The sequence below is a fragment of the Mirounga leonina genome, unplaced genomic scaffold (assembly GCF_011800145.1).
Source record: "Mirounga leonina isolate KUSES-001 unplaced genomic scaffold, KU_Mleo_1.0 Mir_101799, whole genome shotgun sequence".
Taxonomy (NCBI): domain Eukaryota; kingdom Metazoa; phylum Chordata; class Mammalia; order Carnivora; family Phocidae; genus Mirounga; species Mirounga leonina.
In genome coordinates, this window is record NW_023270210.1 from 2,179,581 (window position 1) to 2,191,562 (window position 11,982).

The following is an 11,982-nucleotide window of genomic DNA, read 5'->3' on the forward strand; positions in this document are numbered from 1 at the left end:
ACCTACCATTTGCATCGACATGGATGGAACTAGAGGGTATTACACTAAGTGAAGTAAGTCAAGCAAATCTCTTTAATATCTGGCTTCATAGAGGACAACTGAGCTCTACTAACTGCTTCTGCATTTAAACTATTGAGATGTGTTATTCTGGTGGATGTACATGAGGAAAATTGGGCCTTATACAGATATACCATTGGAAAAGGGAGAGGCATTTTAATAAACTTAAATTTTTTTAATTAAATTTAAAGAAAACTTAAAAGATAGTAAAGAGATGGAGGACATTAGTGGAAGGAAGGGGGGTAATCAGAGGGAGAGATGAACCATGAGAGACTATGAACTCTGAGAAACAAACTGAAGGTTTTAGAGGGGAGGGGGTGGGGGGATCGGTTAGCCTGGTGATGGGTATTAAAGAGGGCACGTACTGCATGGAGCACTGGGTGTTATATGAAAACAATGAATCGTGGATCACTACATCAAAAACTAATGATGTATGGTGACTAACATAACAATAAAATAAAATAATAAAATATAAAATAAAATAAAAATAAAATAAAATAAAAAATAAAATAAAATAAAAAGATAGTAAAGACTTTCAGGCCAAGATGTTCAAAGAGGAACTATATCTAAATAATAAAACCTGATATTGTGGTCACTTTTCTCTAGAGATGTCCATTAATTCTAGGAGAAGTGGTTGAGCCTTTCAAGATATTGTGGACATTTTCTTTGGAACTATATAAAATTTATATTTTATATAATATAAATTATATTTATATAATTTCTTTAACAGTAGCAAAGTGGAATCTGAAACTTTATTGTTGAAATTTTCACACAATGTTACACTAAATCCATTAGTCTATCTTGCACTTTGTTTCTTATTGAAGTTTAACTGACATAAAATATATTGGGCACACAACAGAGTGTGTTTCAGGCACACAACAGAGTGATTTGACAATTCCATACATTACACAGTGTTCACCATGATGAATGTAGTTACCATTCATCACCATACAACATTATTACAATATTGTGGACTGTATTCCCTATGTCATACTTTTCATCTCCCTGACTTATTTATTTTATACTGGAAGTTTGTACCTCTTAGTCCCCTTCACCTATTATGCCCCCCCCCCCCCCCTCCCCCTGGCAACCACCAATTTGTTCCCTGTATTGCTCATATTGATCAGTCTGTTTCCGTTTTGTTTATTCATTTTTTTTTTGATTCCACATATAAGTGAAATAATATTGTATTTGCCTTTCTCTGACTTATTTCACTTAGCATTATATCCTCTAGGTTCATCCATGTTGTCATAAACGGCAAGATCTCATTTCTTTTTTTTTTTTTTTTTAAGATTTTATTTATTTATTTGAGAGAGAGACTGAGATAGAGAGAGCAGGAGAGGGAGGAGGGTCAGAGGGAGAAGCAGACTCCCTGCTGAGCAGGGAGCCCGATGCGGGACTCGATCCCGGGACTCCAGGATCATGACCTGAGCCGAAGGCAGTCGCTTAACCAACTGAGCCACCCAGGCGCCCCAAGATCTCATTTCTTTATTCCATTACATATGTGTGTGTATACCATATATATATATATATTATATATAATATATATGTATACCATATATATATTTATGTAATACCATATCTTCTTTATCCACTCATCTATCAGTAGACACTTAGGTTGCTCCCATATCTTGGCTATTGTATATAATGTTGCAATGAACATAGGGATGTGTATCTTTTTGAATTGGTGTTCACATTTTCTTTGGTTGAATACCCAGTAATGGAATTACTGGATTATATAGTATTTCTACTTCTTTTGTTTTCTTCTTCCAAGTTTTTATTTAAATGCCAGTTAGCTGGGGCACCTGGGTGGCTAGGTCGTTAAGCGTCGGCCTTCGGCTCAGGTCATGATCCCAGGGTCCTGGCATCAAGGCCCACATCAGGCTCCCTGCTCCACGGGAAGCCTGCTTCTCCCTCTCCCACCCCCCTGCTTGTGTTCCCTCTCTTGCTATATCTCTCTCTGTCAAATAAAAAAATAAAATCTTAAAAAAAATTCCAGTTAGCTAACATACAGTATATTATTAATTTCAAGTGTAGGATTTATTGATTCATCACTTACATACAACACCCAGTGCTCATCTCAACAAGTGCCCTCCTTAATATCCATCAATCATTTAACCCATCCTCCCACCAACCTCCCCTCTCCAGCAACCCTTAGTGTGTTCTCTATAGTTAAGAGAATTAAGTTTTGTGGTTTGCCTCTCTCTTTTTTCCCCCCTATGTTCATCTGTTATGTTTCTTAAATTCCACATATGAATGAAATCATATGGTATGTGTCTTTCTCAGACTAACTTATTTTGCTTAGCATAATACTCTCTAGGTCCAACCACATCATTGCAAATGGCAAGATTTCATTCTTTTTTATGGCTGAATAATATTCCATTATATATATGTGTGTGTGATATGTATATATGTTATATATATAATATTCCATTATGTGTGTATGTGTGTGTGTGTGGTGACAATTTCTTTATCCATTCATCAGTCGATGGACATTTGGGCTCTTTCCATAATTTGGCTATTGTTGATAATGCTACTATAAATATAGGATGAAGCCCAAAGCCAGCAGAAGCAGGGAAATAATAAAGATTAGAGCAGAAATAAATGATATAGAAAGAAACAAACAAAACCCCCCACAGTAAAATAGATCAATGAAACCAGGAGCTGGTGCTTTGAAAAAATTAATAAAATTGATAAACCCCTAGTCAGACTCATCAAAAAGAAAAGAGAAAGGACCCAAATAAATAAAATCACGAATGAGAGAGGAGAGATCACAACCAGCACCACAGAAATACAAACAGTTGTAAGAGAATATTATGAAAAATTATATGCCAAAAAATTGGGCAATCTGGAAGAAATGGATAAGTTCCTAGAAACATATAAGCTACCAAAACTGAAACAGGAAGAACTAGAGCACTTGAACAGACCAGCAAAGAAATTCAATCAGTTTATAAAAAATGTCCAAACAAATGAAAGTCCAAGACCAGATGGCTTCCCAGGGGAATTCTACCAAACATTTAAAGAGGAGTTAATAATATCCTCCTTACCACAGTGCACATTTACCTTGGTAAATAGACACAGGTTTTTGGGAAAGGCTTGGCTGGGTTTTTCTGACCTCTACCTTAATCAAGGCTCTGGGCCCATGGGCTGACTTAGACCTCGACACTTGGTGGGGGACTAATGTTTTCCACTACGGTTGCTAGCATCAGCTTTCTGCTTTCCAGCTCTCTTTTTTTTTTTTCCTTACGAGAATCAAGTAATACCCCAGCCAGCTGTCCATACATCCAGACCCTAGAATACTACTACCTACTATCTATACTATCTATATTGCCACAGATTCCAGTCAGTCAGATGAGACTGACTCCACCCTGGCCTTGCTGCCCGGTATGGTAATGATGCCCACCTTGCCCCTGGTAGTTTTGTGCCACCATTGGGACCCTGCCTTTTGAGAATCCTGTCATCTCCACTGATTGCCAGTTCCATGCCGTCATCGCTTGCTTCCAACAACGGTTTGCAGAGGAGAGTCAGCACTGAGCTCCTCAAAGATGCCAGTGCCACTTCACCAGCAACATTCCTTATTTGAGTCGTGATTTCTCTGCCCTCCAAAGAAACAGAGGCTGGAGGTAGGACTCTGATCTCACATTATAAGTCATATCTAAAAACCTACTCCCCTGGACCTTCTCGCCGATTCCTCAATTTTCTCTGCCTAGGAAGTTCCAGTATTTCCGTGTCATTTACTGTAGACTGTTTGTTGTCCACGCTTCTATAACATGCACATTATAGGGGCCCTTAAAGGGGCTGGGTTGGCCCCTTTAAGGACATCAAACCCCAAGTCACAGCTCTGTGCTCCCACGTTAGTAAGTTCTATCCATGCTGACTTATATTCTGTTCCCTGTCTTGTGGGACCAACATTCTCAAAATCCACTGGCACATATATTATCTCGCTTCATGCAAGTACCTATGAGTCGGGTCCTACAGTGTCTTCTGAATGTAAGGCATTTCCCCTCCAAACCAAACTGTATTTTTTTTTTCTTGTGCTGTCATCTTACCTAGTCTTACCTACCCTTGTTATTAGTCCGATAGTAATGGAAGTTAGCAGAGATTAATGTTGAATAAGAGAAGCAACATCTGTTTGGGTGGCTGCCTTAGATGAGGTCTTTGCAGGGTCTCCAGGAACAAGGAAGCTTCTCCAGTAGCAAGAGTTACGGGACTGCTAATGCCCAGGTGAGGTTTCAGGGGATTCTGGGTATTCGGTGTTCTCATGCTCATCACCTTAGTGTGCCTCGGGGTTCCACTTTTTCTTTGTCAGATCCATACGTAAATATGGAGAACTGTAAGTTCTGTGCATTCCATCTCCATGCATCTCTGCCAACCAACAATTACGGTCAGGGCCTGATGTTCCACCATCTGCCTTATGACCCCAGGAGAGGAGGTCTCCTTGATCCAGTAGGTTAGGGTGGGTGACAGGTTGGGCTATCCCATCAGACACACACACACCCATGACAGAGAACCAGTTTAGGGCCATCTCTGAGCCACCTTAAGAACTGCTCATGCTGGGAGGTATCTCAGAGTCTACACAGCCGGCCCCCCAAATCCGGCTGCACACCCCAAATGTGATCCTGGTTCAAGTGGAGAAGAGATGCATGTTCTAGGCATGTTGCCCTCTTCAGTGAATGCCTCAGGCATAAATGACACCCCAGGAGGGACCAGGTCCTCTCCCTTCACCCCAAACCAAGAGATACTCACAATCTCACAAGTATGGGAAAATCCAGGGCTCTGGTTTCACATATAGGCAATCAATCCATGATGCCGATAAATATTTCTCACTAAGAATGTGAAGTAGAGCATCACAGTCATCTTAGAAATTAGATTGTCACCTGGGTCCCAAGATTGTCATCTTCTTTCTATGGCACCTGAAATTTATCCTCAGATCAGAGTCTTAAACCACATCTTACTTGCTCTACTGACTCACAATGCTATGGATGGATGGATGGATGGATGGATGGATGGATGGATGGATGAGATAGTGAAGAAAATATTAGAATGGAGAGCCAGATCTGACTATATGAGAAGGCTGAAGTTGAGTGATATATTTGATTCAGAGAGACACAGTGTTTATGGAAGAACTAAAGTGTGTTGTTCCAGTGTACAAGGTCCACGTAGAGCATGGAGATGGTGTGTTTCCAAGTACTTTTCAGGGCCATGAAGATGTCATTGTGGATTAGCCCAGGCAGAATGCCTCAGGAGTCATTGGTGTCTCTCAGGCAGAGCCCAAAGAAGGTTCTGGTGGGTCTGAAGCTTACACAATTTGGAAGGCCCTCTTCTAAAATGATGAAAACAAGCATGAAAGTGAGTGTTTATTTAGGATGAGAAGAAAATTCATAATAAACTTTAAAAGATGATGACTAAATCACTGAAATTCCAAAATAGTATGCACACGCACACACGCGCACACACGTATGTATGTGTCTGTACATATATTATATATACATATTTAGAGACACCAACTATGTAGTTGTACAATCTAAAGTATGATGAAGCAGAAGTTCAAGGTGAAAGATACAATGGTTTTGTTGTGAATCAAAACAGCTAACTCTTACAAATTTTACACACACACATCTCATGGCCACATGAACACATAACGTGGGCCTGTGAGTGACAGTTGACTCCCTCTAAGAATAAAAATGCACTCAGGTTCATGTTAAGCCTTTAGTGTTTATTTTCACAACAAGTTTTAAAAGTAAACTAGCTTTTCTGACATTTTTATTTTCCCCGCAAAAAAAATCTTGTTTCGAGTTAGGATAACAATTCATGGGCTTCAGAATTTATCTTTTAGTTAGATGTGTTTCACTGTATTCTGACAACAGCCATTTTTAGCCAAATGGAAGATTTTCTGTTGCCCATTTCTGAGTTCCCAGGTCCTCGTCCATCTACTATTGCTCAAGCAGCCTGGAGTGACCTACCAGCCTGCAATTATAACTGTTGGAACCTGTCAGGGCTAGTCAATGAATAAGTCAAAAGAGAAAGCTTGCTTGGTATGAGGCAAATGACTGTGTTTTAGGGGACACAGGTCCAGGACAAAGCGCACGCTTCCCTACAGTTTGTGTCACTTAGATGGGCTCCTAGCAGGGAGCTTGAGCTCCTAGGTCTAAAATAGCTAAACTGTGTGTATGATGACTCTCGTTGTCTTCCACATGGGGATAAACCACTCTGTGTAGAGCATCCAGTCAGTTAGGAAGACAGCCAGGAGCCTGTCTGTTTTAGGAAACCGCTTAGCCAGCGAACAAGAGCTACTTCCCTAAGTGGAATCTTAGGGAAGCGAAGAATTAACCATCTCGCACAGGCTGACAAAATGTTTACTGCCCGCTGAGATTTCGTTCATCCACTTGTGGACGGCATGCAGATGACCCGTTGACTTTGGATTCCAGACTGCTTTTCCAAGAACCATTTGAAGGTAGTGACAATGTATAGAAAACATCTCTGCTGTTGGCTTCACCCCTCAGGGCTATTTTTCCAAACAAATAAGCATGGCAGATCAAATTCAGGAATTATCTCAAGAAGGAATCCAATCATTTACGCTGAGGCGTCGCAAAAAGGATGAGAAATCCACGTGAAGTTTCTGTGAGCATCTATCCTGGATTTCGAAAACGACTGTGGCTTAATGTCTGACACCAGGGGTCTTTGATGTGATAAAAGAATGCGCATCCTATATTGAAATATGAAGTACTGTCAAAAGCAACATTATGAAAACACCTGGACAGGTACACATCCAAGCAAGTAGAGGGAAGTACAACTGTTTGCAGTATTTTAACAAATTAGTTTGTGAAGCGTTTGGGAACCAGAAATGATGATGGCCGTGCTACCCATAGGTGCTAGAGATTGCTCCAAGATGAATCCAGCATGTTCCCGGAGTCTCAAATTTACAGAACATATTTACATGCCGTAGCGAATGGAAGGAATCACACATTTCATACAGACAGGGCAGTGAGAGGTCGCCCTGCTGAAGTGCGGGCACAGGAGGAGTTATTTAGCTTTGCCCCTTGTTGCTGATCCCTTTCTCATTTCCTTGAGGACATTTTTATCAAATAGCTCTTTTTCCCGGTAATGCACCGGTGGCCCCTGTAGGTACCTTTGTTCTGCCTCCTTGTAGCCTAATCCATCAAGTGCAGCAATTGAACAAATGATTGCTTCTGGCAGAAGAACTTCCAGAACAAAACTCACTTTGTCATCCCTTGTCAGAGTCAGCATTTTCTTGTCTATCTGTTTGTAGATTTCTTGTAAATGTCTCACCACCACATCCAACTGGTCTTCATCCTCCAGGTATGTTTCAATGCAGATCACGTACCTGCTTGAATTCAGAAATGATGCCAGCCACCTGGACTCTTTCCTGCCTTTGACAATGTCCAGAAGATGGTGATCAGCTCCCTTTCTTTTCACGATGAAGTCCACTAGCTTCTGGTTGGCTCGGTCCCGAGCAGCCCTCATGCGGTCAGGGAGAATTTTCTTGCAGGGCCTCTTCCCCCCGCCCAGGGAGGCCTCCTCCTCAGAATCTTCCAGGTCGGCATAATTCACCTTTGGGAAATCAATCTCCACATCCCCGTCTTGGATGGCTTTCCTAATTGGGTAACTGATGTCGGCAGCATAATAGTCCAGGAAAGAGCCTCCAAAAGACCCGCGACTGAGCCCTTCCCTGTAGTGGGCAATCAGGGAGAAACACCAGTTCACACTTTGCTCGTACACTTTCCTGGCTCTCTTCATCAGTTTTTCTTTCTCTTTACACTCCAGATGCTTTAATCTTCGAAGAGGAACTCGAATGCCACTCATTTCGCCGTGCATGTTTGCCTCAATCAAAAGCACCCTCGCAGTCTGCTCTGTTTGGCTGACACTCTTTACCACCGCTGGCCAAAATGGGTGATCCTGGAATTTGAACCAGACCATCATTCCTCCTTCAATGGGACAAGGCTCCTGTGGAAAAGCCATGCTTGTCGGTTGTCCCATTTCCTTGCTGACGTCCTTTTTAATAGCAGTGGTGGGGCTGATAGCCTTTGAGCTGATGGAAGGCTGAAGTCCTTGCAGCCCTTTCTCAAACTCTGGTACCTGCAGCTTCCTTTTTCTATTTGCCAGACGGAGTGAGTAACGCAGCTTCGGGTTAGGGGCACTGCAGGATGCTGCCACACCTTCCAAGCCTGGCTTCCAGGGACCCTCTCCGTGGTCCCCAACATTCCCGGAGAAGGCAGAGCATTCAGAGGAGACGGCCAGGGCCTTTGGGTCGGTGTCACGTGCCTCTTCTTTCAGAGCCTTGGGTACAGTGAGGTTGAACCCTGGTGGCAGAGATGGAAGGGCGCCTCCGTCTTTAGCACTTGTACCCTCCTCCTTGGCTGGGCGACGCAAGGGCCTAACTCTTGAGGCGTCCCTCTTTTCCTTGCCCTCTTCCTCATAATCTCCCTCTGAAAGTGACGGGAAGTTTGGGTACCTGCTGGAGCTTTGTGGGGACTCCCCTTGCATTTTCCTTGGAAGAGGAGTGACGGTTCTGTGTGCCCGTGGTCGGCCACCGTCTGGGGCGTCCTCACTCTGTGAACGTACCAGCAGCGATTTGAGTTTTTTGCTTTTCCTAAGGCCCCGCAGTAAGTTCCCTTTGGGCTTCCGGTACTTTCTACGAGATCGCTTTTGTGGTCCCCTTTGGGACGGCTTAATGGTCTCTGGATCATCTGATGCTCTTGCTGGACCCAGATTTGCTCTCTCATTCAGAATCTCCAGTGCCACTGTAAGGGCGTTTCTGTAGGGCACTTCCCGTCCTGGTGGGACACTGGCCTCCGACTCGGCTGTTAGCAAGGAGGTAATGTATTCAATTTGAGACTCATTTAGGATCTTTATGTCTGTGCTTTTCACCTCAATTTTTTCATCTACGGAGAGTATCTCAACTTTTAGAGAAAGTGCCCCTTTCCTCTTATTTCTTGGTGAGATCCTAGATCTGGACAAAACCTTTGCTGGCCAAAAATGGCCTTTCCAATTGCACAGGACATACTCAGCATCCATGACGACTTGAGTTTCCTCTCAAGAGGTAATTAACAGAGGTCGCGAGGTCCGGCCATCATACCCACAGGCACGGCAGGTCTTCCCTAAAGCAATGTTGTTCACCACACCTCTTTGGCCTGGGACCACAAAGGGCTTACGGCTTGCATGGCCTGTCCTTCTTCACCTGAATCTCCCAGGGTCGCTGGAACTTGTGTTTTGAATGGACTATACTGGAGAATACTGGAATGTGGAAAAGGAAAAGAAGAAAAGTATTAGAAAAAAATTCCTTTTGTGAAAGTAGAAGAACATTGGTCGATGAGGATTGATAAGAGATAAAACAAAGAAATATAAAGAGTGTGTATCAGACAGGGGGTAAATACATGGCAAGTATCGGGGCGGGGGGGGGGGCGGGAAATGCAGAAGAAGATACCAGAGGAATTTTATTACTTTCCAAACCCAACTTCTTGCCCTGCTTGTTACTCCTGCAATATTAAAGAGCATCTGTGTGGGGAGGTGGGTGTCATTTTCCAGATCTCATTTGTGTTATTGGACATCCTGTGCCTTTGGGGCTCTCTGGGGCTCATCCTGGGGGAGTGCTTCAGCTCTCATTTTTCTGGGGGTGCCGATGCCACCCTGTGCCACCCAAGGAAGCCAGAGGCGATCTCCAGCCTACAGACACTGAATGTCAGCACAGTGTTGTGTTCAAGAGCGTGAGCTTAGAACCCAGAGGCTCACGAAGGTCATCATGGTGGTTACTGGTACCATCCTTCATAAGGATTGCTGCAGGCGTGGGCCATTGGCTGTGACCTGCCCTTTTTCATTTCTCTGTGGTGGCTTAAAAGGCTGTTTCCCCTGCCCCCAGCACATATTTGTGTAAAGAAGTGGCTGTAGAGTGAGGAGCAAGATAAACCACACTCCCCAAGTGTCCTCACGAAGTGATTGCAAATGAAATGTTTAGTAAAACAGGAACGTCTTACAGAACACCACGTGGGTCGGGGGAGGCGAGGTTCTGTGAGCTGCATCTGTTGATTCACACACTCCCAACTGCTTGTCCGGCAGACCCTTTACCTCTGCTCTGTGCTTCTGAAGTGCACTGTCCTTCCAGGGATCAAATGACAGCAAAGGTAGATACCCAGGACCTCCTACGTACCTCTAATGTCAATCTAGAAAATCAGAAAAGCAGACGGGAAATTAAGCCAATGAGACGGGGATGGATTCATCCTTTTCCCTTCCCCAACTCTGGAATGTAGCCCATTCTGAAACAGAAATGTTAGTTAAGTCTCATTTATAATGTAGACACGTCTATTTGCTTCCTTCTTTTTGCGTTTCAAAACTATTTCCACGTTAAGCTACTTAGTTTAGGCTAGTCCTCCTATTTCAGAACCGTGGGAACCACTGCTTTCATCATAGTCTTTTTTTGTCTGTCTTGGACGCATAGATTTAATAGTAGCAGCTTGTGTGTGTGTGTGTGTGTGTGTAACAAAAATGGGGTCTGCAAGTGTGTTTTGGTGTTTCTCAAGTAACACTAAATGGGTTTGTGGAGAACATAAAACGGGTAGAGAGAGATATATAGGAGGCAATACATTAAAGATGCTTACTGTCAGTATGATGGTACGTGGGCTCGTCACACACTTGCGACGCATCCGTATACACATGCCCGCACATATTACCGAGGACTACATTTCTTCACTCAAGAGCATATGTGATCACTGTTTCATGTGAATGCTGATTTTTCACATCGTTTTTGTGAATCTCTTTACGATGTGGTTTCTCTGACATTTAAAAACTTTACTTAAATACATTTCAAACATTTAGATGTGTGTAGTGCAGAAAGTGCAATTGGTCTCTCAATCCCTCTCCCCACCCCCTCCCCAAGAAATACCCTGTGAATGGGTTCGACTTCTCTGTATACACTGTTCAAATATGTATTATAGTTCACTTACAGCTTTTAGCTCATCCATTATCAGTTTCAAATGGTATGTTTCACAGTACAAAATATTATTTCCCTAATAAATGCATGTATGCACAGCTCTGTTCACACATACTCATAGGTATAATATGAAATGTATGATGACTAACTATACCTACTTTGGGCATAGCCTGCACAAACTTTTTCTTGCCAGAGTGTATGATCAGGCAGGTAACTGCGTCCTCTGCTTTAGAGAACTCAGTGTGCTGGCTCTCAGAACACAGGTGTGATGTGAGGACACAGAACAAAAGGGAGAAGGAAAAACAGGTGATTCAGCCAACTGCAGTCTCCCTGCAGCAGGACCTGCCGGCCCCTCATACAGAACAGGAGTGCCTGAGTCACCTCAACTCCAACCAGATAGCTGCCCATCCCCAAGACACACATACATACACACACACTCACAGATATATACACACACCCAGAGCGATGACTTTAGAGACCCAAGATGCCTGATACCGGTGCATATAATCCATGCTTTCTGCTCTACACACGCATGCAAATGTTTCTGCTTCCAGTGCAGATGTTGTTTTCAGCTCCTTTCAGTTCCTTGTTTTGAAAATACACACGGAAAATCTGAAATGCTGTTTAAAGCTATAAAGTAGGGAAAATGTTAAGCATCAGTAATCTGACCACCTAGGAGGAATGTTAACTGCAAATATGTGGGTCCACAGACTCCAGCATTTTTTATTCTGTTTATACATATTTTCTATAAGATATTAAAAAGGTTTTAAAGCCATACCACCGATTTGAATACTCTCTCCTATTCACATTTGCGTACATCTGTTCGATTTGAATATTCTCTCCTATTCACATTTGCGTACATCTGTTCAACTATGAAACACTTTAATGGAGTAACTTCCAGCGGACGGCCAAAATATCAATGGCAGTTACTTTTTCCGATTACCAAAGCAATGCATCCTTGAGAGAGGCGATCAGAAGGG

The 11,982-nt window shown here is 42.9% G+C and overlaps 1 long non-coding RNA gene across 2 annotated transcripts; it reads left to right on the forward strand.

Annotated features, from left to right (window-relative positions):
• Window positions 1–20: 20 nt before the first annotated feature.
• Window positions 21–10,549, forward strand: LOC118015012. Of its 2 annotated transcripts, none has more exons than XR_004680487.1 (2): window positions 21–53; window positions 3,475–10,549. It is a non-coding gene; the product is annotated as an uncharacterized LOC118015012 (long non-coding RNA). The 2 variants fall into 2 exon arrangements; XR_004680490.1 differs by having other exon boundaries at window positions 38–53; window positions 3,535–10,549.
• Window positions 10,550–11,982: the final 1,433 nt, after the last annotated feature.